The sequence below is a fragment of the Platalea leucorodia genome, assembly GCF_965183815.1.
Source record: "Platalea leucorodia genome assembly, chromosome: 9".
Classification (NCBI taxonomy): Eukaryota; Metazoa; Chordata; class Aves; order Pelecaniformes; family Threskiornithidae; genus Platalea; species Platalea leucorodia.
The window spans coordinates 4,530,846-4,553,803 of NC_138831.1; the positions used below are offsets into that span (position 1 = coordinate 4,530,846).

The window sequence follows — 22,958 nt, forward strand, 5'->3', positions numbered from 1 at the left end:
GATGAAAGCAATAAAAAAAAACTTTGCCGTTACAAGTCTCCTGAAGCTGACATGTATTATCTCTGTGTAGCCACGCTACCATATGTATGGCATAAAACTCCTTCCCGCTTCGTTCCAAGAATTTATATCGCTAGATATTTCGGAGAAGTCACAGTCCCAGACTGAATGTGCAGTGGCTGATACGGGGGGGACTTTTCTTTGGAAGCTCACAGTGACCATATCCAGTAGAAAGAAAAGTACAACCCTTTGTGTACCTGACTGTTCATAGCTAAGTAAATAAGCAAATCTCAGGCAAATAACAGTGTAACAGAAGGAAGAACTTTGTCAGAATCAGGAAAGTAGGATCTCGGAAAGGACGGGTCTACTGTTAGCTAATAACTCCTAGATGTGCATTTTCTACCAACTCTTCACCTCCTGCTATTCCCAAATGACTACAAGCCTTGCTTCTTCCACCTCCTGTAGAGGATAGTATAGGTAAGAAGAGATATCCTGGAATAATGTGCTATATGTTTATGTTGTTGGATAAATAATGCGAAAATATGCTTTTGTTGTTGTTGTTAATCTTGCCTGCATGGGCTGAGGTCCTTGTTCAGCTCCAATGAAACAGGTTAATTCCCCAGGTCTGAGATGTTCATGGTACCTCATCTGACTCTTCCCAGGTAGCTCTGAGCCAGATCCTGCGTCCTGAGGTGTGTGTGCTCTTTCTCTCGGGATACCTGTGAACGCAGTGTTGGAGAAGGTGTTTGTGGAGTTCAGCGTGATTTATCCCTGGGCTGACTCTCTGGGCTGTGGTTAAAGGGGAGTTTGGAAACTGTGAACAGAATCATTACATCATATATAGTCCAAAAGTGCTGTGTGTTTTCCCTTCAGAGAAGGGAGCTGAGCTAAATCACAATAAAAGCAATTGTGGGATTTTTGGAAGGGAGTAGATGGCATAGGGAGAAAGCAATGTGTTGCAAGTGGGTAGATCCAGCCCATGGGTACCATATGTTTTGAAATCCTTGTGGTCTGGATAGTGACCAGCCAGTTTTTTTAGCCCGAGGCTCCCAGCTCCACCCCGCTAAGCAAGGAGTTCCTGCTGCCATAGAGCCCAAAAAGCGCCTCAGCACCCTGGAGCCCTTCTGTTGCTTATCAACATAACAGGGCACCTTTGCAACAGGGCGTTTGCAAAGAGAGCTGGAGGTCACCGCTGCCTATACCCTGCTTTTCTGCGGGCTGCTGCTTTGCTATATTTCTGCATCACCAAACGCCACCAAAATCCATGTTTGAAGTACGGATTTCCTCCAGACTGATGAACTCTGCGGAGGGGGGAGCCTGGCCTATGTAGAAGTGTCAGCATTGACTGCAGAACGAGATCTGAAACACAGGGGTCTGGAAGGCAGAAACTTTGTGTGATGAAGCCTTTCTGTTCTTGCGATTAAGATATTAGTAGAGTTGAGCTCCTTCTTTCATAATACACCCCTGTGATGACTACCAAAACCAGTCCTTCAGAGAAGGTCTGCAGCCAGTTATCCAGATAATGAAGAAGGGCGAGGAGAGGAAGGGGGGGAGATTACCCACAGCTAATACAAAACATGTGCCAGCGAGACAGTGACTATTCAGTGTGTTCATCTTTTAAAACGTGGTAAGTGCATCTCCTTTAGAGCACAGGGATAACCTTAGGCACCAAGAAACTGCCAGCAGGTGTGAGGCTGTGATGCAGCCAAGGCAGGATGGAGTGGATCAATCCATGGCCCAGATAATCCATCCATGGATAATCAAATGGTATGTCCAAGACATGATTTGAGTATTTTCTTTGTTAAAGAAATTTATCTGACGTAATCAAAAATCCTGCCGCGTACATTGATGTTCTTCCTCATTCTAATTAGTAACTGGACTTGGAGGTGATCTTAAGATCAGCTGAGCTATACAATGTAATATATAATGTAGTTTTTTATCTAAAATACAAGGATAACATAGACAAGGAAGTGGAGAGACAGTACAAAACTCTGGACGGTGCATGGCAATGCATCTTTTAATGATTACTTGACTTCGGTGGAAAAGGCTTATCTTCCTACAAGTAGACACATTCCTCTGCTGTGACATAATCTCGCTTTTTATCTTCCGTCTCCTTTATTCTTTCTGGAGAAAATATAGAGAGAAAGATAAAATACCCTCTGGTGACCCCTACATCTCAAGAGTCCTTAATGCTGTGTGTCTTTCATGACAGGTAACTTTCTAATAAGTGTTACTGGAGGAGTTTCACGGTTCTCGTTAAAATGGTTTGTTGGCTTTAGGACTTTAATCTGCAAGATGAAATCCCTCACTGTAGAGAAGATGCAGACCCTTCAAGAGGCACTCAGCAGTACCTTCCGGATCAGTCCTTTTCTGCCTGATCCAGCGCTGTTGATGCCAGTGAAAGTTTTACGCTTGATTTCAAACCTAATTAGGCCTGAGGACTGCGGTCCTTTCTTCCCTTCAGCCCTTTGGGCAGCTAAGACGCTTAGGTAAGGTGTGCAGAGACCGTGCGATGGGTGGGCTTCGTGCCACGCGTGATGGGAGCTTTGCCCCGAAGTGCTGACAATCTAAGTTTAGATTTGGCACAACGAGTGAAAGTAATAAACAAAAGTTAGGAATAGGCACGGCAGAGGTCACGGCAGCGAGATCAAGGGTTGCGCTGATTTGGTAGGTGAATATCCTGGTGGCTGCGCTGATTAAACAGAGTGAGTCACCAGCGGGAGGCTGGGAGGAAGAAGCGGGGCGTTCGAAGGATGTGGCTGTGGGGAGACCTGGTGAGCAGAGATTAGGAGGACAGTTCGTGCCCAGAGGACTAGAATAGCTTGTCCACTCGTTTCATTGTTTTAGGCATTTAAAACACACTGGGTTAATCACTAACAAAGATGCCCAAGGGAACAATGTTGTATCAGTTATCTTCCTGAGCATTTGACTGTTTTGGTTGTATTTATTCTAGACAAAAGAGCTTATTTGTGATGTTTCATCTTTAGTCTGAATGTCTCTAATTTGGACATCCATTTAATTTGGAAGGTTTCCACGAGACGCCAGTGAGACTGTCTGATTAAAGTCATGACTTATAACCAAACGTCTTTCTCGCTCCATGTTGCTGACCGCAGCTTTGGTTATGAATTGTGAAAGAATGTTAAAATCCAGTGTATTTTTCTCTTTGTGGGCTCTGTTTATTTTTATTTTTAACATTTTGATTGGACAGTGAAAAATGTCAGTGATGCCAGTTGCAAGTCTTTAGGTACAAGTTTGCCTTTCAGCCATTGCATGGGAGTGATTATTTGCTTTTAAAAACTGACATCTGTGGATTTTTAGTTCCTATTTCTTAATAATCTTTGGAAAAAATATGGCATTGCATAAAAGCCTGTTGTATGAAAGGTAAAACCAGGGCCCGGTTTGGGACGATGACATCTTTTTCATGTCTCTCTAACTTTTCCAGAGAGCAGTAGCAACAAGCTGAGCGGAGGTTGGAAGAAGCAGCATTGTTCCTTCTGTTTCCCTTGAATTCCTTTCATCAGCCCAGTGACCACACGTGTCCCAATGACACATTTCTGGGTCACATGTCCCAGAAAGATGGGCTATATGGAGCTACACGGCATGGAAAGTATTCTAGCTAGAGACTAGTTATGTTGACAGGTTCCACACGCGGTGTAAATTTGTATATTCCTCACATGGACTTTATTAATAGCACAAGACTGAGACAGGGAGAGCCAGTTACGTTGCTCGTTTTACGTAAATAAAACAAAACTATATTATTTCTTGTTCCTTATCATATTAAACCTGCAAATAGCTTATTACCCTATAAGGCAGCTTAGGCTAGCCCGTGAGCCCATTGGGGAACGCAGAGCAGCACGAGCCAGAGCACAGAGATGTCCCCAGGCCAGGCTGCACGGCCACAGGGGAAGAGCAAAGGCACAAGGGCGCAGCAGGCAGCGTCCAGAACTGGAGAAATAATAGAAGGCCCAGATAAGTATTTAAAAAGCCAGTCTTAAGCGTAACCAAACTGAATACTTGTTTTTGGTCCAGTGGAAACTTTGCAATGGAAGAATTAGATAGTTTTCGTCCTTGGCTCTGCCATCAAAGGGATGCTGCTGCCTTTTCCAGTCAACTTTCTCCCATTCAATGGGAGCTGGATTTCTCTCTGCAAGATACTGCTCTGGTTAGGAGGGCAGAGGGAGAAAACGCTGTAGCTGTTGGCTGTCTTTATTCTGATTCTTCTCAGGTTCATCAGTCACTTCCACGGTCATTCTTTTAGCTAGCAGTAGTAGCAAGCTGTTGCCCTGGTATATGGATTAAATATAGCGGGCGGCACAAACCGGAGCGTTAGGAGATTGCATATCCAGTCCTCTGTGTTCCCACTAGCAGGAAAAACTGAGAAACGTGCCTAGAGAGACTTGATCCAAGTATTCACGTCTTCTTCCAGACACTGAATAAAACCACCTGAATGGAAAGGACTTTTATTAGTTGTGACCCTCCTATGTTAATCACAACCAATTCATTGAATCTTCAGTAACATGGAGAAGTACAGAAAGGCTATCCCAGTTTGACACCTGTGATGGGTATGAACTCCGAATTCCCAAATATTCAGAGCCTGGGCTGTGCTCCGAGCTCATCTTTATAGCTATAAAAAGGGCGACTCTGACAGGTTCTCTTCAGTAACATGGTGAATCTGGATGAAGACACAGATGCCAGGTAGCAGATTATAGGGTAAATTAAAAACGAGAGCTATTTACAAGAGAATTTTGTCTACTAGTGAAATTATTACTCAAATTAGGTAATCATTCACACATTTGCATTTGAAGAACAACTAGAAATTCTTCTGGAGGGCTCCAAATCATCCTAGGAAGAAGAGGTGTCTCCCATTCAACACTTTACTTGAAGGGGCCATCTAGATAATCTGGTCCTGAATGTAGGCAAGGCAAGGAATACCATCAAACTGGTAGAGCAGACAACTAGGAATCTGAATCAGCTCTGTACCTAACATGCGTTTTGACCTTGATAAGTCACTTTTTTTTTTCAGGCCTCAGTTTAACCATGTTTTTAAAATCGGTAAACCAATATATGTTTTCTGTGAGGATACTGTAGAAGTTAGGTTTTTTAGATGTGAAAGGTGCTTGGTGTATTATTAAATGGGCTGCATTTTTACAGGTTTACTCTCAGAAAGAAATATTTATCATATGTAAAATTCAAAACGTTCCTTTTTGCCCTTAAGTTCAAATGATGGAAATAAATTAGAAAAATGGTATTTAAGTGCTCAGCAGGGTACGCCGATAGGACTATTGCATTTACATTTGCACCATGAGCAAAGAATTAATCATAAATGCAGCAGGCCAACATGGTTTTCCACCATGTTTATGAGTATGATTTACCTCCTATGTAATCAAAATAAAGACACATTAGTGGCTAAGAGTATTTACTAAGTCTTCCAAGCTGACATGTTTTAGCTGTAAGGGAGAAATTGATTTTAAATTCTACTGATTTCTTTCCTCTATGTTGCAATTAAACACTCCACATTAAATTCCTGAAATTTTTCTGCTGCTACTTGTAACGGGTCAGAAATGTCAGGATATCCTTGAAGTGGAGCACTCTTCTCCAAGACACTTTGCATAGCTTAATTAGTGCAATTATTTCTTTCCCTGTGCCTTCTCTAAGGGCTTTCTTTATGTCAGATGCTTCTAAGTATTGAGAATCAGAGCCAGAGGTCAACCGATGAGCTGCCGATCGCTCAAGCTAAATGTAATGTAACGCAACAGTTCATAGGAGCAGTTTGCAAACCCCCTCTGGGGACCGTACGTGCAGGGTGCTCCTGGATGCGTGCATCCCTAGGCTCTATCTGTGCAGCACGAGGCACACGTGTGCATTAAAGGACCTGCTGTGGCCGAAGGTCATTATCATCAGATGACCACAGCCATCACTATGGCACTTTATTCTACTGTAGCAAGCAAAGAAGCTTTAAAACTGTCAAAAATTAGCTGGTTTTTTTTTTTTTTTCTCCTCAACAGGCGGTGAGGGACCTTCCTAATGTCTTAAGTAGCGTTGTTGTCCTGAGTCCCCAGCCTTGGCTGTATAATTGCTATAGTTAGGCAGTGTAGAAAATGTTCATCATTTTAAGGCCTGCAGCTAGTTCATGTCTCAGAGTCACCGGCTGAATATATTTCTGTCCAAGGTAACTGCCTAAGCAGAACTAGTTCTGATTCTGGCTAGTGATATGTCATTAATATATGAGTCCTCTAAAACATTTACCTATGAAAAGTGAGACTTTGACCCTGAGATACCAGAAATCATTCAAACTAGACTAAACCCAAACAATTCACATAGTCCAGTATAGGTCTTTTACCAAACCTTTTCTGTACGTAGCCATTATGTGAATGCCAGCCACAGGAGTGCATTTCGTACTGGGATTTTCCACTTGGCCTTTATTCAGAATCAATCTGATAACGGGATGAAAAGTGGACTTGAGGAATGCAGTTCAAAGGACTTGCACTATTCAACCCGTGTACCAAGCCGGGCTACGTAAGTCATAGTAATGACTTGTGAAGATACCATAAAATGGAGCCAGCCTGTGCAGGGCCATGGAACAGAAGATATATAGCTCGTCGGTGGGACAACCGAGAAGGAGGAGCCAGGCAAGGGGCACTTAGAGAGTGGAAAGCAGCCAGAAGATGCTGTAGGAAACAACGGTCCCAGCAACACTGCTGTGACAACGGCTTTCCTCCTCTGTCTCCCTGTGGTGGCTTGCTAAGTTACAAATTTTAATGTGATTATCTCTGCCCCTGCAAAGACTGTGGATATGTTTTTAAAGACCCGACGGCAAAATTACCCCCAAATTCTGAAACACTAAAGGAGTAAGGAGTCACTCAAGTAAAAAATCTGTCTAGATTGCTGGCTCTTATTATATGAGAAAGGATGGGAAGCTATAGATAGTATGAGAGCACTGAGGCACTGTAACATAGACTGAAATTGGTCCAGGTTTATTGCCATATTTAATACAGACACTGAAATATAGAAACTCTGGGAAGAACAGCCTCACGTCTTGGGTGCTGTTAGTTGGTATATTTTACCCTGCAGTTAACAATGCAGTAAAACATTGTTGCTGGCAGACATCTTATTAAAAAAATGCCTACCACCTTCAAAAAACTTCATTTTTCCTCTCTGTGGTGCTGCAGACCACCCCTTTTTGCTAAGGGAAACCTGCTAGCCACGTGTATCAATTCAGACTCAAGGACACTTGACAACCTCTACGTCTGCCTGCGTTGCCTGTTCGCAGTAGCTTTCCCGTTATCAGATCCCACTATACGTCCTGCAGGACCCCCAGACGTTACGGTGGTTTTAAACGCTCAGCTTCTGATTGAGAAGTTTGGCCCGGGTGAAGAAACAGCGTGCGTAGAGTGGCAGCCAAGGAGGCTGGCGTGAACTGCAGCGGCTCAGGAGGGAACAGCCGGGCAGTGGGCGGTGGAATCTCTTTATTCCTATAGCGCTTCTTGAGTTTTCAGATATTGTGATTTGTAAAGGTATTCCTACTTTAGGTGGCGAGCTGATAAAGAAAAAAACAATTACAGACGATGCGCCTTTTTTTTGGCCTTAGAGACAAAAAGATACCCAACTCTGAGCACCTCTCTTTTAATTAGTCGAGTTGTCCACATTTCACACGTGCTCCTCTGGAGCTGCCTAGAGCAACGCGCAGCACTTCTCAGCTGTTGCGAATGTGGGGATCTCAAAGGCCTCCCTGGCTCTAACGAGGGAGAGAGGGGCGTTGTACGGCCTTTCCATAAGGTTGAACTCCAGGCAGAAAAAGCAGGGGACAGCTTGACCTATCGCCTTCATTTTATATATTGACAAACCAAGTTTTAGACAAGGCAAGCATTTTGGCCGTGTTTACCCAGAGAGCAATAAGGAAGTAACCTAGAAAATATCCAGGAAATTACCCAGGGAATTCTCCAAGTGCGATAAGACAATAAAGTTCAAACCTGAGCCTTCATCCTATGAGCTGTCTGCAGGACCCCCCACCTCTGTTGGCTTTGCACAGAGCTGGATTTGTCACTTTGTGCTTTCGGAAAGAACAGTTTGTAAAATATCCCTTTTGGTGAGTTGAAGCGGAGGAAAGGTAATTGTTTGCTCCCTGCGTGTTGTGCTTTAGACGGGCTCCGGGGTGCTGCCTCACGCGGCGCGTGACGTTACATGCCGAGCGGGCGAAGGGTGCGGCTGCTGCCAGGGGGTGCCTGGGCTTGTTGAGAGGATTGTTGCCATTCCTAGCCGCTGCCGTCTCCGTGGTCCTTCTGAAACAACACGAGCTGGGTTATGTAATTCATTTAGGAGGAAAACTTACTCACAGGGTTTATGGTCCTATTCTTTCTGAGGCAACCCAAGCAAATGGGAAGATGAGCAGCTGAGCTGAGAATGCACAGGGACACCATCACCTGTCCTGCGGTCACGGCACGAAACTTCAACCGAATCCTCCTCTGGAGGGTCCTGGGACTAATCTATCTGCAAAAGCACGGCCCCTGTAGCAGCCTGCTGTGCCCTGGGCTGCCGGTGCACAGGCTACGTGGGGTTGGCATGGCAACACCGGCTTCCGGCGGGTGTAGGAGCATCCCTGAATCACAGCTCTACCTGCCACCCCATTGCACCTCCCGAGGCCTGGAGGGGAGTGTTATGGGAGCCAGTGAAAGGCCTTCCCTCCCAAAAAACAAATACCAAGGAAAGGGAATACTTATCTGCCAGGGCCTGCTATTGAAAAACGGATCTCGGTTCATATAAGCAGGAAAAAGACATTGAGGCTTATTTGTATTTCTGCCCCTGAGCACAAAGGGGCTAGAAAGCAGGCGGATCCCACCGATTGTGTGTTCCTCCTGTTTGGAGATGTAATCGGCGTCCACATACTGTGCCACAGCCTTTCCTCATCTCTAGGGGTTGGGTTGGGGCTGGGAATGATGCATAGGGATAGAAGACCTCCAGAAGAGGGGAGGGGAAGGGCTGGCTCCTGACGCAGCATCTCTCCCCCATCTGACGTGTCACACACACCGCTAGGAGCAATGGTCGTGGGGGAAGGAAGAAAACACCGGGTCACCCTGGTCGCTCCATCCCAACTTACCAACTGGAGAAACAGGCTCTGTGTAAACAGTACAAACTAAACGGATGTTTCACTCTGCTACTGATAAGTTTATCAGCAGGGCCAACGTGCACTCTGCACCCCTAGGAAAATACACAGAAAATGTGTTAAAGAAAGAGAAGTTGAGGGTCCTTAGCTAACCCGCAGCTTACCACGCCCTGGGTATCAGTGTTCGTGCTTTGGGACATGTCAGTCATTGCTCCAGCCAACGTGACTCCAAGGTTGGGACATTGTCGTCTGTAACCACGAAGCTCAATCTTACCTGGGCTCTAGCTGTTGTAAGTGCTATCGAGATGGGCAAAAAAGGACTGTTGCAAAGGTGCTTGGGAAGATGAAAGCATGGCAGGGGCAGGCAAGGAGCGTGGTTGCTGCTGGGGAGCACCGTGGCGAGGCTCTCTTGGACCTTGGGTGGGAGGTGAGGCAGTGGCTTCTCCATCTGGTTTTATCTGTGAATAGACCGTTGTCCTTTGCAAGGAAGCAAAGAGAAAACTCTCTCTTCTGCTTCCTCGACTGTGGCCCTGAGCCAGTATTGCCTCACCGAGGGCTCAGCCTCCAGCTCGGAGGTCTCACAGCTCCAAAATGCCTTGCCCACGTTGCCTCAAGTGCCTGCTCCGGCATCCTGTTACACATGGACCATTTTGGCCGACTAGATTTTGTCCCCTGCAAGTGAGTGGCTGAGAAGGAGGTGTGTTTCATGGAGCTTATAATAGAAAGCTTGCTTTGACCTCCACAACAGAGAGATTAACGCCATTCCAGAATGATATAGTGCATGTTTTTTAAGGGTCCAAAGGCAATTCCTGTTTACAAAGCAGGACTGGAAGAGCCTCGTGGCATTCAGGCTAGGGCAGCGGCTGCCGGGGTTTCCTTCTCCATCGCTTCTTTTTCAGGTGGACTTTTGCCCTGCTGAGGGAGAAGCTGAAACACCCCATGGGTGGCTGAGCCGGGCTGTTGCAGTTGTGCAAAATCACACTGCCTGCCTCTGAGATGAGAGAATGAGGAAATTCTTGCACCTACCCCTATCCCTTCTCATCAAAGGAAACCACATCAGAGCTCCTTTGGGGTGATTCTTTCTGTTTTGGGATTTCCAAAGTTTGTTTCAGAAACTGTTTGGCTGAGATCTACAGAAAGTTTGCCAATCCTTATGAAAAATTTGTTATTGACAGTAAAGATCCATTTGAAATAGCCCCGGACTTCCTTGAGTTATTCAGCTATGCAGATGCAGTCTTAAATGTTTTGATCCATCGTGGTCTGACCTGCTAATCCTAATTATATGTTTATGCACCATTGCCTTTATCAGTGTACGGGCACCTGAGAGCTGGGCCTGTGATTCCGCTCCCACCGTACCCACTTTTCCACAAAGTATGAAAGGCTGAAAGCACTCTGAACAAGCAACGTATCCATCTGCTAATAGCATCAGCCCTTGCATTTTTAGTCGACTTCTGGAAACTAGAATATACGAGATCTTCTTTCTGGGTAAATGTATTCTCACGTCCGTGAGGAGCTTGATGCAATTCAGCCATCTACGCCTTGGTGAGCCAGTGGGGAGTCAGAAGTGGCACGAGCCTGGAGTCCACTGTCTAATGTATCCCCTGGCATGGCCCCAGAGAGAAAACACAAAAAGGCCATACACCCAATGGAGTAAATTCACCATTTCATTGATGGTTGGATTTGCCCGATTCTGCTGTATTGTCACTTGCCTCCTTAAATTGCAGAACGTTCCTCTGAATTGTATTTGTCATTTCTTGACTGATACCGTGCTCAAAACATTTGTGTTTCTCCAAGTTGAGACAGCTAATCTGAGTTACGTGCCGTTAGTCAAAAAGGAGTTATGCACTGACCCGTTGTCAGGGCCCAAAATTTAAGGTGCTTTTTGGAAAAGTAGCCTTTAATAAGCTCTTATGTTTTCTTATATGATTGTAGTCTGAGACCCATGGATGCTCCTCTAGGTGGGACACATTTAGCTTGTTATTAACTATTACTTTATAGAAGGACAGTCACATTCATACACTGGCAGGGAACAACTAAGACTAGAGTCGGAGGCAGGGGTTTTAGATGTTTTTTGGAGACTTAAATTCAGATTTCTAGGTGCCAGGAGCAGTGAAATGAGAAGATATATGAACATGGAAATCCAACATCTAGGATATTAACAATATGGAGCTCTCCCTGATGGAAAGCGTGAAGCACACTTAGCATACGCAAAGCTGTATTATTTACTCTAGAAAGATCATGCTCTGAGTTGATGATGCACCTTCCTTCCTCTCTCTACTTCTCATTTTCTCTCTGCATCGCGGCCCTCCCATCTTGGAAATTATTTGCATCTCCTCTGCAAACCATGACTGCCCTTTTCTCTCTCTCACGCTCTTTTTTTGCATAATGCTTTTGGTGCATTTCATCCTGTTGACTTCAACCCTCTCCCACCAATGCACGCGATCAGTGATGGTGCAAATCGCTGCTGTCTTTATTGGCACCAGTCAAAACCCAATACAGTTGTTGTCTGCTGGGCTGGGATTTTCCGAGGGCTCCTGCGGCAGAGCAGGTCGCAGACCGATTGAGACATGTTTGGTGGTTCAGCCAGCTTTGCCACAAGGGGGGGTGAAGAACAGAAACCGTCTGTGGAAATTTACTGACTCTCTGAAGATCTCATGACTTCTTGCTAAATCCGAAAATTCCCAGTACAACACGAATAATTGTTTCTAAACCGCCTGCGCGGCCTGTCATCATTTACCTGAATACTGCATGGCCAGTGGCTTTTTTTTGTCAGTCATCGACAACAGTCCATCGTTTGCCGAAGGGATGGGAGATAAGGAATTCATTAGTCAAGACACTAGTTTCTGGTACAAAGATCTTCCACACAGATGGTGAATGTAAAAAATATATATATTCAACAAATTAGCACATAGCGTGCCAACTCTTGTGAAATATGTGCACATTAGGAGTATGAGTGGGAGCAAATAAGGTTGTGAGGAATCTTTCTGTACCTTCTGTTTTCAAACAGTGATTTGCAAAAAAGTCTTTTTCTTATCTCTTTTTTTTTTCCTAAATGTAAATATGTACGAAGCTCTTTAAATCATCTGAAGTGGATCGTGGTTATGACTAAGAGATAAGGAGGGATTTGTCTGACAAACTTCCCCTTTGTTTTTAGAGAAGGTTGGTATTTTCAGAAGTGGCAAAATACCACTGAGTGCGAAATGCAGGGCGTAGTGTAAATTGGAGTTCTGCCAGCTCATGGGCTGAGCAAAAACTGCTGAAATGCAAGATGCTTCAAGGCCCAGCTCTGTGTCCCACACAAGAAAAGCCTCCAGTGATGGCTCTAAGGAAAGCTCGCAGTCTCCAGCCCACAAAAGATCAATGTAATGCCTACTACAAAGTCAATAGGAATTTTGCCGTTAGGACAGTTAACGTTCTTAGTCATCTTTATACTGGACCATATCATCTACCCATCAGAATTAATGGTGTTTATTTAAAAAATTGAGGGAGGGAGGGAGGGAGGAAAAAGCCAGGAGAAACCAGGGAAAAACGCCCCAAGTCTGTGTTGTGCCTCTGGGCAGGGCAGAAAATGAATCTGAAATAATGTAATTTCTAAACAAGGCATGGCTAGAAGTAGAAACTGCAAGGGTGATGAGACCACCGGTGCAGTCAACTCAAGCACCATTAAAGGCGCCAGCCGGCAGAGCCTGCAAAGCTCATTCAGTGCACGGTGCAAGGCCCTGATAGTGCCAGCAATGCTGTGCAGGCTGGTTTTGCTTTCATGTTTTTAATAAGGCTTTGTAAAGACAAGGGACTGGCTCATGTGCAGCTGTACTGAAGTGATGCAGATGGAGATCTGCCTGCTTAGGACTGCTTTCAGGGCTGGGGCTGAAGGGACGAGGTAAGAAGCTGTAGATGTCACATATGGGGTTCCCTATAGCGGGGTCCATTTTCTAAGGCTTTGCTGGGGCACCGCTGTGTTGAAATGCTAATTCAAATACTAACAAAACTGTAGCAATTTAGGGCAGGAGTATAGGATATTTGCAGGTGGGTAATTAGCTAACTGGATAACGATGATCTCCTGTTCTATGCAGCCAAAAACTTGGTTTGGTACAGCACTTAGGGCAAGATACAACGTATTGAGATTTGACATATTGAAAACTCTCTGGATCTGTCCAGCAACAGGTAAAAAAGATAATCCCAAAGACCCCGAGAAAATTTAAAAAACCACTTAAGATCAGAAAACGAAACCCACAGAAAAAAGCAGACACGTTAAAGGCAGCAAGATTGCAGCCCCTTACGTCATATAAAATGAATGCAGTTCATCGTGCTGAATTGTTCATGCTCAGACCATATATGTTCAGTTCTTGACAAAGTAATCTCTTTACAAAGCTACATAACGCAGCAGAGTCAGCTAAGAACGAGTTATAAACAAAGAAGCTATTCAGCTGTCAAAGCAATTTGCAGCTATATTAAAACCGAATAGGATGGGACGGATTCTGCCGAGTGCTGTCCCAGGAAGCCGGTGGTGCCCCGTGCGCGCAAACGGCGCGGCGAGAGGGAGCGCCTGCGCGCAGGGGCAGCCGCCCACGCAAACACATGCAGACACACGTGTGCAGGGTAAACAGCCGTTGCCTTCCTCAGCTCACGTTAGAAATTGCAAACGGCTTACTTAAATCGCATTTTCTGTCTGCGCTTGGGGATGTCACCAAGTTCTGTCCGTTCCGATGACGTGTTTTGTTGCCATAGAAACCAATGTACTTTGGAGAGGGAAAAGCAGAAGGAGACTGAGAAAAGCAGAAGAATGAAGCGGAATAAGTGGTGTGAATAGATCGTTTGGGTCGTGGGGCTTTTAACAAAGTGACTTAGCCTTAAGGTGGCGAGATGCCTTATTTATTTGTGGGTATGTCACTGCAGAATAATTCAAATCCATTCAAATGTATGTCACTTAAATGAAGGCGGCATCTTATTTCTTCATATAGTGTATGCACCATCAGACAGGCTGTGTCTGCACTAGAGAGGCCAGGCTTCCCCTGTGCTTTCTGCTGACACATGGCTCCTGCTGTTTGCTACGTCTCTGGTGTCATTAGCAGGTGTTTCCTATCTTCATCCCCAAACTGGGGAAGGAGGCAGGGCCTGGGAAACTACAGATTTCAACTGAGGTTCAACAAAATACCTGTCAAGTCTCCCATAAAAAGCTGTGTATGATCTGTACCTCCCAAGGGGTAGGCGGGGCAGGGAGAGGCATGCTGAAGCTATTCTATGATTTTTTCCTTCTTAAAACAGCCAACTTGCCATTGAATCATTTAATCACTAATTAAAAATCCTGGATAAAACAAGCTGCCTACAGCTTTCTGACAAACATCCCACTGACTTCAGTAGGGCTAAGATTTTACTCTTTCCTTGACTGCAGAGCTTGTTTGTTGTCACTTCTTTTTCTTTAGCTGTTCTATGTGGTTTATGCGAGATTTTTTCTCATAACTGCATGTTTTCTTTTTCTTTCCTGAAATATTACCTCACTTCAGCTCCAGAATATAGGGTCTTAAGATGATGGACCCCAAGAGGTAGTCCATGACCAGGCTAGCTGTGTTTCATCCATGTCCTTTTCTGCTGTGGCCTAGAAGAGGACAAGGAGTAGGTGGGAGGGCAGTAGGAATTTCAGCAGCTAAAGGCCTCCTTGAGCACCTCTGTGCAGGCAGGCATCTCGACTTGCGAGTCCCTGTTGCCAGAGCTATGTGGTGCTTACGGGGTCCCTCGGCTGGTATCTGACCAGCTGGAAAAGAGGATGGGCCACTGTAGCCTAGAGCGTCAGCCACCACCCAGGGCTGAATGCCAGGGGGAGAAACAGAATCCTATACCTGTGTATCCTATATGTGTGAATGCTGTTGGTAACAGAATGAAATTCCCGTTCTGTCGTGCATATTCTTTGGTACGTGTTTCTCCTGTCTTCCCTTTTTGTATTTACCAGTCATATCCTCTGTAATTTTGTTTTCAGAGTCTGCCTTAGAAGAGACCTATGCCATTTCTGCCTGGCACTGGGTAACTCTAAGATGCACCCCCGCTGGCTGCTTGCTTGAAGGTAGGGATGTGCCAACAAACCCTGCTTCCCGGGGGCTTTTTGGCAGAGCACGCTTGACTTTTTGCTGTGTTCTTCATGAGAAACTACTCTTGGTCACACACGGCCCATGTATGAGGGACCTGAGCCAACAAAAATTGCCAGGACCTACTGCATTCTTCAAAGCTTAGGGCACCAGGGTACGCAGCAACAGCAAACACCCTAATCCCTTACCAACGCGTTGGGTGGCAAAACCCACAGCAGTTGCCTGTAGTGTTGACGTGCTTCGAGCCCATACTGTTTAATTTATCCATGTGCACCCAAATCCGTGATATCTAACAGTACTGACAAGTAGAGTCTCATTTGCTGGTATGTTGACAAATTATAAGAACAAAAAGAAACTATGTGAAGGGACATATGATTTTGCTGATCAGCTCTAATATTGGTTGTTTTCCTTGGTTTCAAACGTTGAATTTTACAAGTTATATGTTAAATGCTCTGCTTCACTTCTTTGTATCCAGACAGAAAGAAGCGGTTTGTAAAAAATGTGCTTTGCGGGTAACAGAATTTTTCTCCTCTGGGGAATCCATCACTGAGGATGTTTACTATACATTTATGAGACCCCTTGCAGATCTTTAGCCTGGGCTCTCAGATGTTCATCCTCTTGGGCTTTTTATTGCTAACATTTATTCTTCTTTTAATGGTGAGGTCTCAGAACAATGCAGAGGGCTGAGTTCAAACTCCAGGCAAATCTTACATCGCTGCTGGTTTGCAACTGGGCTCCACACAGGACGCAGCAAGATTTCATTCAGCATTTTCTATAGCTGAGAATTGGTTACAATTCTCTGGGGGTGCAGGGAAAATTACTTTTGGCTTTAATGTTCTGCATTAGTTAGTCTGTGGTTTGCTTGTTCCAGAGGCTGGACGTTATCTTTGCTACTATGTCATTCCGTAAAGCAACGCTGAGTGCAAGAGAGAGTGACAGAGCATCTCTCCCATGTGCTACCACCGATTCATTGCATGTACTTCTGCGAGGTGATGAAATACCTCGGTCACGTCAAAACTGCGCTCGTTTCTAGATAGTAGCTAATATCTAAATACTAGATATTACGTGACAAGTCTGAAGGCCAGAAGGTAATGTTCAGGGGTGATGTCTGTGCTCAAAAAGTAATCTTCTGGAAGCCAATGTTACTTTATGTGTGAGTGGGGAGAATTTGCATGACTATAAGCTCAGGAATGGGCTGTTATTCAAGTGCAAGGATGGATGAGAAAGATTAAAAAAAAAAATTGAAAAAGTCTGTGTGACCCAAGTGTACTCTTTGTCATCTTGTTGTACCAAAACAAAATTTGTGATGACTTGGGATTTTCCAGAGTCATCAATGTAGTGCTGGTTTTCATCATCTCTTGTCTTATTGTTTCCTGACTTCCTTCCCAGGCTTTGGCATTTTTATCCTAATTTTCCTCTTTTGCTTTTAATGAAATAACAAAATTAGCTTTTTGACCTCAGAGCGTTCTCCCACAGTAGTGGATTTAAAATTGCTAGGTGAGAGTCAGCAGGAGAAGACGATACTCGGTCTAATTCCCTTAGAAATGTTATAGTCGAAGTATTTGTAATAATAAGGCTTTGTTGCTGGAACCTCTGAATGCCAAGACTCTGAAAGAGGTAACTGAACCAGCAAGCTCTGGAAATATTTCCTAGAGAGAAACTCAGGGGGAAGAAGAAGAGCAGGGGAACACCAGCAATGTAATCATAGAACTCGGCTTGGAATTTTCAGCAAAAGAATTTCCTTGTCAAGTTTAGTATTTTTTCTTTTGACAAATTGCTTGTGTAGAAACTGAAGTTTTTCAGTCTCAGTGCTGTTCCAAATTTTAAGCTTTTGGTGTTCTTGATGTGTTATTTTTTTGACATCACTTAGCGGTGATGAGTTCGCGGGGCATGATCGGTCAGGTCAATCACGCTTAAGGACTTAAGCCTTATAAACTACAATTGACTCAGAAAAGTATCATTTGGTGGTTGGAAGGAGAGTCTGCCGCATTACTCAAAGTCAGTGAAAGTTACTTCTAATCAAAAAGTTTTGTCATGGTAGGATTCAACAGGACTCAAACAGTACATGATACTTCTGCTCGTTTGCTTTCCAGGGCTGAATCTTGCACATAGCATAATTTTTTTGAGAATGACAGCCATGAGCAAATTTTCAGTCTCACGGCTATTCTCAAAAGTAACTAAACTTGGATGCGAGGGGAGATCCATCTGATAATGATCCAACATATTCACAAATATTTTCTCATTATTTCTTTACCACTTGTCAGCTATCCCTTCTTTTCATCTATTCCCTTTTATTTCTTCTTGATTTTGTGTTTTGGTGATGCCTGTTTTGTTCCCAGAACTAATTTTTGAATTTATAGTAGATGGTTTTGAATATTGATGAATCTTCATATGCAAATGTAGATATATAAAGGGGTTGCTTTTTTATGGGAGTTGATTTCTTGTACTAAGCAAGAGAGCAGACCTGGATACAGAAGTTGCAGGCATGTTTGTGATCTGGCAATCTGTGCAGTTGCACCAAGCGACCTTCTAACATCTAACATCTAACATCTAACCCTAACCCTAACATCTAACATTCATGCTGCGATGCACCACTCGAGCGTGGCCCGAGTTCTTACTGGATGCTGGTTGCCTTACATTACGATGAGATGTTTCCCTTCTCCTAAGAGAATTTGGGGTATATTCATTGATTGGTTTTGTTAAATAGTTCTGATTTTCCATAAGATCTTTATCACTGGGTAGCTCCTTCTTCAAAAGCCTGGTGTCATCTCCCAAGGCATTACCTCTGTAGTATCTGGCAGTTAGATTAAAAGCAGGTTACAGGGCAGCTTGTTTTGTATGAACGTTTGTAAGCCAGCTGTTGAGAGAAGTTTCCCTGAACGTACAAAACCTGGGAGTTACACGACGTGTTTCATCGGGAGGTGTTTTTGTTCAGGAATTGCCAGAGACAATACAAAAATTAATCTTGGTTATAATGTAATCCTGATACAAAATGCATCATTTCTTCTTGGCAAATGACGTGTTTGGCATCAGCAAGTATTTACATTTACATTGTTTTTAAACTTCTGTATGTGCTGGAAGGTAGGGTGAAATATTTCCTAGATGGCCAGACTATTCCTAAGAAAAGATATATCACGGAGCAGGAATTCAGAAACATTCCGTTTCAAAGGATGCTACGTGATCCATACAACTGTGCCGGGGTTTTACTGGGTGACGAGAGCACATCTTTCATTGTCTTTACATAGGTTACAGCTCAATTTTGTTTATGTTTTATTTCAGAGCTTTCTAATTTTCTGTTGTATCAGCAGTTGCATGAGATAGATACCTTTCCTTGTGCTCCTGCTTTGACATATTCCGCTCCATCCATGTTCTTAAGAGATTTCTTTTCTCTGTGCACCAGAAAAAGTGACAGAAGTTACTGTTGGTTAACTCATTACCCTCTGATGCTCTCTATCTTAGCTCAAATCACTAAGCAAATGCCAATAATATTTACATGTCGTACCTCTTCATAACTGTATATGCTCGTTACTTCCACTTTTCCTGTGTTTCTGGTGTTTGAGTGAGGAGAAATGGCAAAACACCGAGAGAATGTTGCCGTATGTGAAAAAACTTGCACGGACCTTGATTCCAGGAAGAACACACACACACGCTGATAAACAGCTCCTTATCTCAGAAATACTTAAGAAAGTGTTTCTCAAATGAGAGTGCTTCTCTGAAACTGAGCATTTGGTTGCTGGGTTGCTTGTGTTTTTTTTTTTTAAATATTTCAACACCCTGTTGATAGTGTTGTGAAATCCTTGCTGGGCCTTAGCCAATTAACTGAATAAACTTTTACTTGCTTAATGATTTTATAACTCTTCTATGTGAGATAAACTTGCCATTTGTTCATTTAACTTCTCTCCTGCATTTTGTGTACGAATACTATCTAATCTCACGGGGACTCCAAGTCTTTGAGACTTAAGTTCTTGCAAAGTTATCAAATACAGCGATCGGAACACGTTTGGACACTTAACAAAGTTCTCGTAATGTTTTTCAGTGATATTTTTAGTATTATTAAAGAAAATTATTGTTGTGTTATTAAATACATTGAGTTCTCTTATATTCTGTTATGTAATTTTCCACTTTCATATTTACATTTATGAGTATGCATTCTGTTTAGTCGTCTTTTATTGCTCAGTGTGTGAGATGCTTCAGAGAAGAACTGAGATCTTAGAATCATAGAATCATAGAATTGTAAAGGTTGGAAAAGACCCTTAAGATCATCGAGTCCAACGGTTAACCTATCACTGCCAAGTCCATCTATACCATGTCTTCGAGCACCGTATCTATCCGTTCTTTAAATACCTCCAGGGATGGAGACTCAGCCACTTCCCTGGGCAGCCTGTTCCAATGCTTGACCACCCTCTCGGTGAAGAAGTTTTTCCTAATATCCAACCTAAACCTCCCCTGGTGCAGCTTGAAGCCGTTTCCTCTCGTTCTATCACTTGTTACTGGGGAGAAGAGACCGACCCCCACCTCACTACAGCCTCCTTTCAGGCGGTTGTAGAGAGCGATGAGGGCTCCCCTCAGCCTCCTCTTCTCCAGACTAAACAACCCCAGCTCCCTCAGCTGCTCCTCATAAGCCTTGTGCTCCAGACCCTTCACCAGCTTCGTTGCCCTCCTCTGGCCACGCTCCAGCACCTCGATGTCCTTCTTGTAGTGAGGGGCCCAACACTGAACACAGCACTCGAGGTGCGGCCTCACCAGTGCCCAGTACAGGGGCACCATCACCTCCCTGGCCCTGCTTGGCCACACTATTCTTCCAAATCTGCATCCCATAAACTGTCTGCAAAATAGTCCTTCTTTCTAATGGCTAACCAGCCCCTAAAATTAAACTGAAAGGTTAAGATCCGAAGTATGATAATGGCACTGAAGACATGAAATTACTGAGTAGGATTTCTTTAATTACAAAAGGATTGAATAGGAACAAAAAATATTCCCTATGCACTGCAGACTTTCTCACTCTGTGATTGTTGGTGTTATATTTCATGTTTTCAAGCATTCAGGTAATGGCTACAAAATTGGAAGCAGGAGGAAAGGTATAGAAATCATACCTGGAGGCAGCGAGAGAATGGGAGAATTCTCATTCAGTACCAGTGAAATAAATTTCTGTCCACAGGGCATAGGCATGGAGAGGAAAATAACTTATATGAAACCAAGGGCTGTAACAGCCTAATTTTGTTCTCTGGACCCAGGTAAATTTCATCCTAACACAATAAATAAATACATAATATAAAGTGCAATGCTATTTCCTGATTCATGATCTTGTTAGGCTCCAAATAAACATATATCATACTGGAATTGTAATAACACAGGCGTAGTCCATATAGAGGGAATGGCATCCAGCTATTAAATATGAGGAAAACATACCAAAAGGGAATGATTTAGAGGAGAATGAAATTCTCCTTTAGACTCAGTGATGATTCTGCTGTGTTTTCCCCAGAAGATGGTCCTTCTAAGGTACAGATATCTTTTACATATTTTCTTTCTCGAGCCCCCCCAAAAAAAAGAATAAAAAAAAAATCCTACTGGTATATAAAGAAATGTTAGGTATTTAGCTATATACTGTCATTATGCTACGTGCTGAAAAGCAACTTTAAAAATTAGAAAGTTCAGCAAAAGAATTTAATATAAAATCACTATATAATAATATGTAACAATATTAGCTATATATGTGTTTTTAATAATATAAAACTGTTTTCTCTCTTCTTTGCACTCTGTGTCACCTGGAAATGTTTCTTCAGGCTCAGGAACTGTTGGGAGCCTGTATTTGTGAAATATTGTAGGAACAGGAGAAAGAATACTAACAGCAACAAATGATTTAATTATTACTACAATTATCATTGATGTTCTTATTATGAGTATCATTTGCTGTAACACCTGCAATGTGGCTGGCGATTTTCAGGCACTTCAGTGCTTTCCCTTTGTTCTACAGAGTTCATAATCCAAGGACAGAAGTCGGGGAAGAAAATATCAGTAAGCAATTTATGGAAAACATAACCATAAATCGGCGAGCTCCCTTATAGCAATGGAAGCATGCTCTTAGGAGGGTTTGTAGGGAGGGACTTAGCAGATGAGGTGGCTGGACAGGGCTTAGGGTTTGGACCGTGGTGTGATGGCCTGGAGCACAGAGGGAGCGTGGTGCCATGAAACACGGGGCTCGGAGAAGGCGGCTGGAAGCCTCTCATGGCGAGACCATGATAGCGAGCGCACGGAAGGAGGACCAGAGCTTTGAAGGGTAAAATTTGCTCCACGCAGGACGGGAGGCTGGTTGAGGAATTCAAAACTTCAGCAGGGGAAGTTCTTCGTGAGCCTCTATCAGTAGGGCTATGCTCCGAGGTGACAGCAGTGGGGCAACCGTGGTGTAAATCCCTCTGGCTGTATAGATTTCAGCGCCACCCGGCTGAGAATTCGGCTAGCGGCTTACAGATCCCCAATGTTTCACACATTGGAGTACAAAACAACTGTTCTTTCAGACTGTTGTGTAACCATGAGTCCTTAGCCTCTGCTTGAGAATGATCCAGCTACCTTGTCAAGGAACTGGAACAAAACCGTGCCCCTCACGTAACTTAGTTATACAACATGGAAACCAAATTCCCTCCGCCGGCATGTTGTGGGCAGTCCCTTGCACGTCCCTAGGGAGATGTTTGGTGCCACGGCCCGAGTTTCTTCCCATAGAAAGGCCAGATCTGTAAAATTGCTCCTTACCCAGCCTTAAATCCCATTCCAGTCCTCAAAACAGCTTCAGGAGGATTGTGCTGAAAGGGCGATTTTCACCCTTGATGGCTGAATCACCGTAACATCTGTGTTGAGTTACAGTACAGCTCAAACACTGAGGGAAGAGGGTGAAGATAAGAAATAAGCGGCCAATACTTCTTTAAGAATCTACAAGAGCAAAGTAATAAAAAAGAAATACAATAATTCAGATAATAAAAACATTATCTTACAGATTTCATACAAACTTTGCCTTAGGGAGGCCACCTGGCTTGTGTTTTACTGACACAGCTGTTCAGGCTTTTTTTTCCCTTTGCTACATAAAAAATGGAGGAATCCAAACAGCTGTTTGGGTTAATTTTTTTAATGCCTTCAGTAAGTAAAAATAAAGGCAAATGACATGAATAAGCAATGTGAAACTGCCTCCAAAGATGCTTTAAAAACTTTCCAGAATAATTCCTGGACCTCATCCACAGCGACTCAAGGTCTGTTGTCTGTGGAAGGAGCCGAGCCAGAAGGGCAAGTGGGGCATTTCCAGTCACTGGCTGACCAGGTGTAGCCTCAGCTGTCCAGCATCTCCTCTCTTCACGTGGGAAAGACTCACTCACATCAGGGCAAACTGGCAAACTCGGTTATATCGGAATCAGTCCACAGTAACCCCATTGACTTCACTGAAGTCACTTAAAATTTCCATAATTGAAACTCAAAAAAAAAAAAACAAACCCAAAACTAGTTTTGCTTAAAACCATCCATAATCGGTTCCATTTCCTTCCAGAAAACTACTCCTGAAAGAGGTAGTTGAAGGGAGAAGGTGAACGGAGCGGGTCAGCATGTCCGGATAGACATCATTTCCCAATGAAGGGTATCATTTTTTGCTGTTTTCAAAATCACAGTGTTTGGAGGGGGGGAGGCGGAGGAGTCAGTGCTGATTAGTGCTGCCCCTCCCGACACACAGCACACTCATAACGTCCCAGCAGGTTGATAAAGCGTCTGGTTTAACCGGGTGATGGAATGAAACAAGTGGGAGC

At 43.8% G+C, this 22,958-nt stretch overlaps 1 protein-coding gene across 8 annotated transcripts in view; it reads left to right on the forward strand.

The window, feature by feature from the left end:
• The first annotated feature begins 119 nt into the window (after nt 1-119).
• The window catches only part of SLC6A6 (solute carrier family 6 member 6), a 117,774-nt gene continuing 94,935 nt past the window's right edge, over nt 120-22,958 (forward strand). For 4 of the 8 annotated variants that reach the window (XM_082321083.1, XM_082321084.1, XM_082321087.1 and 1 more), the window contains exon 1: nt 120-474. The gene's annotated coding sequence lies outside the window, so the exon portion shown is untranslated. Of the gene's footprint in view, nt 475-15,071; nt 15,156-22,958 lie in introns of all 8 variants that reach the window. The other 4 variants (XM_082321082.1, XM_082321085.1, XM_082321086.1 and 1 more) reach the window with 2 other exon arrangements.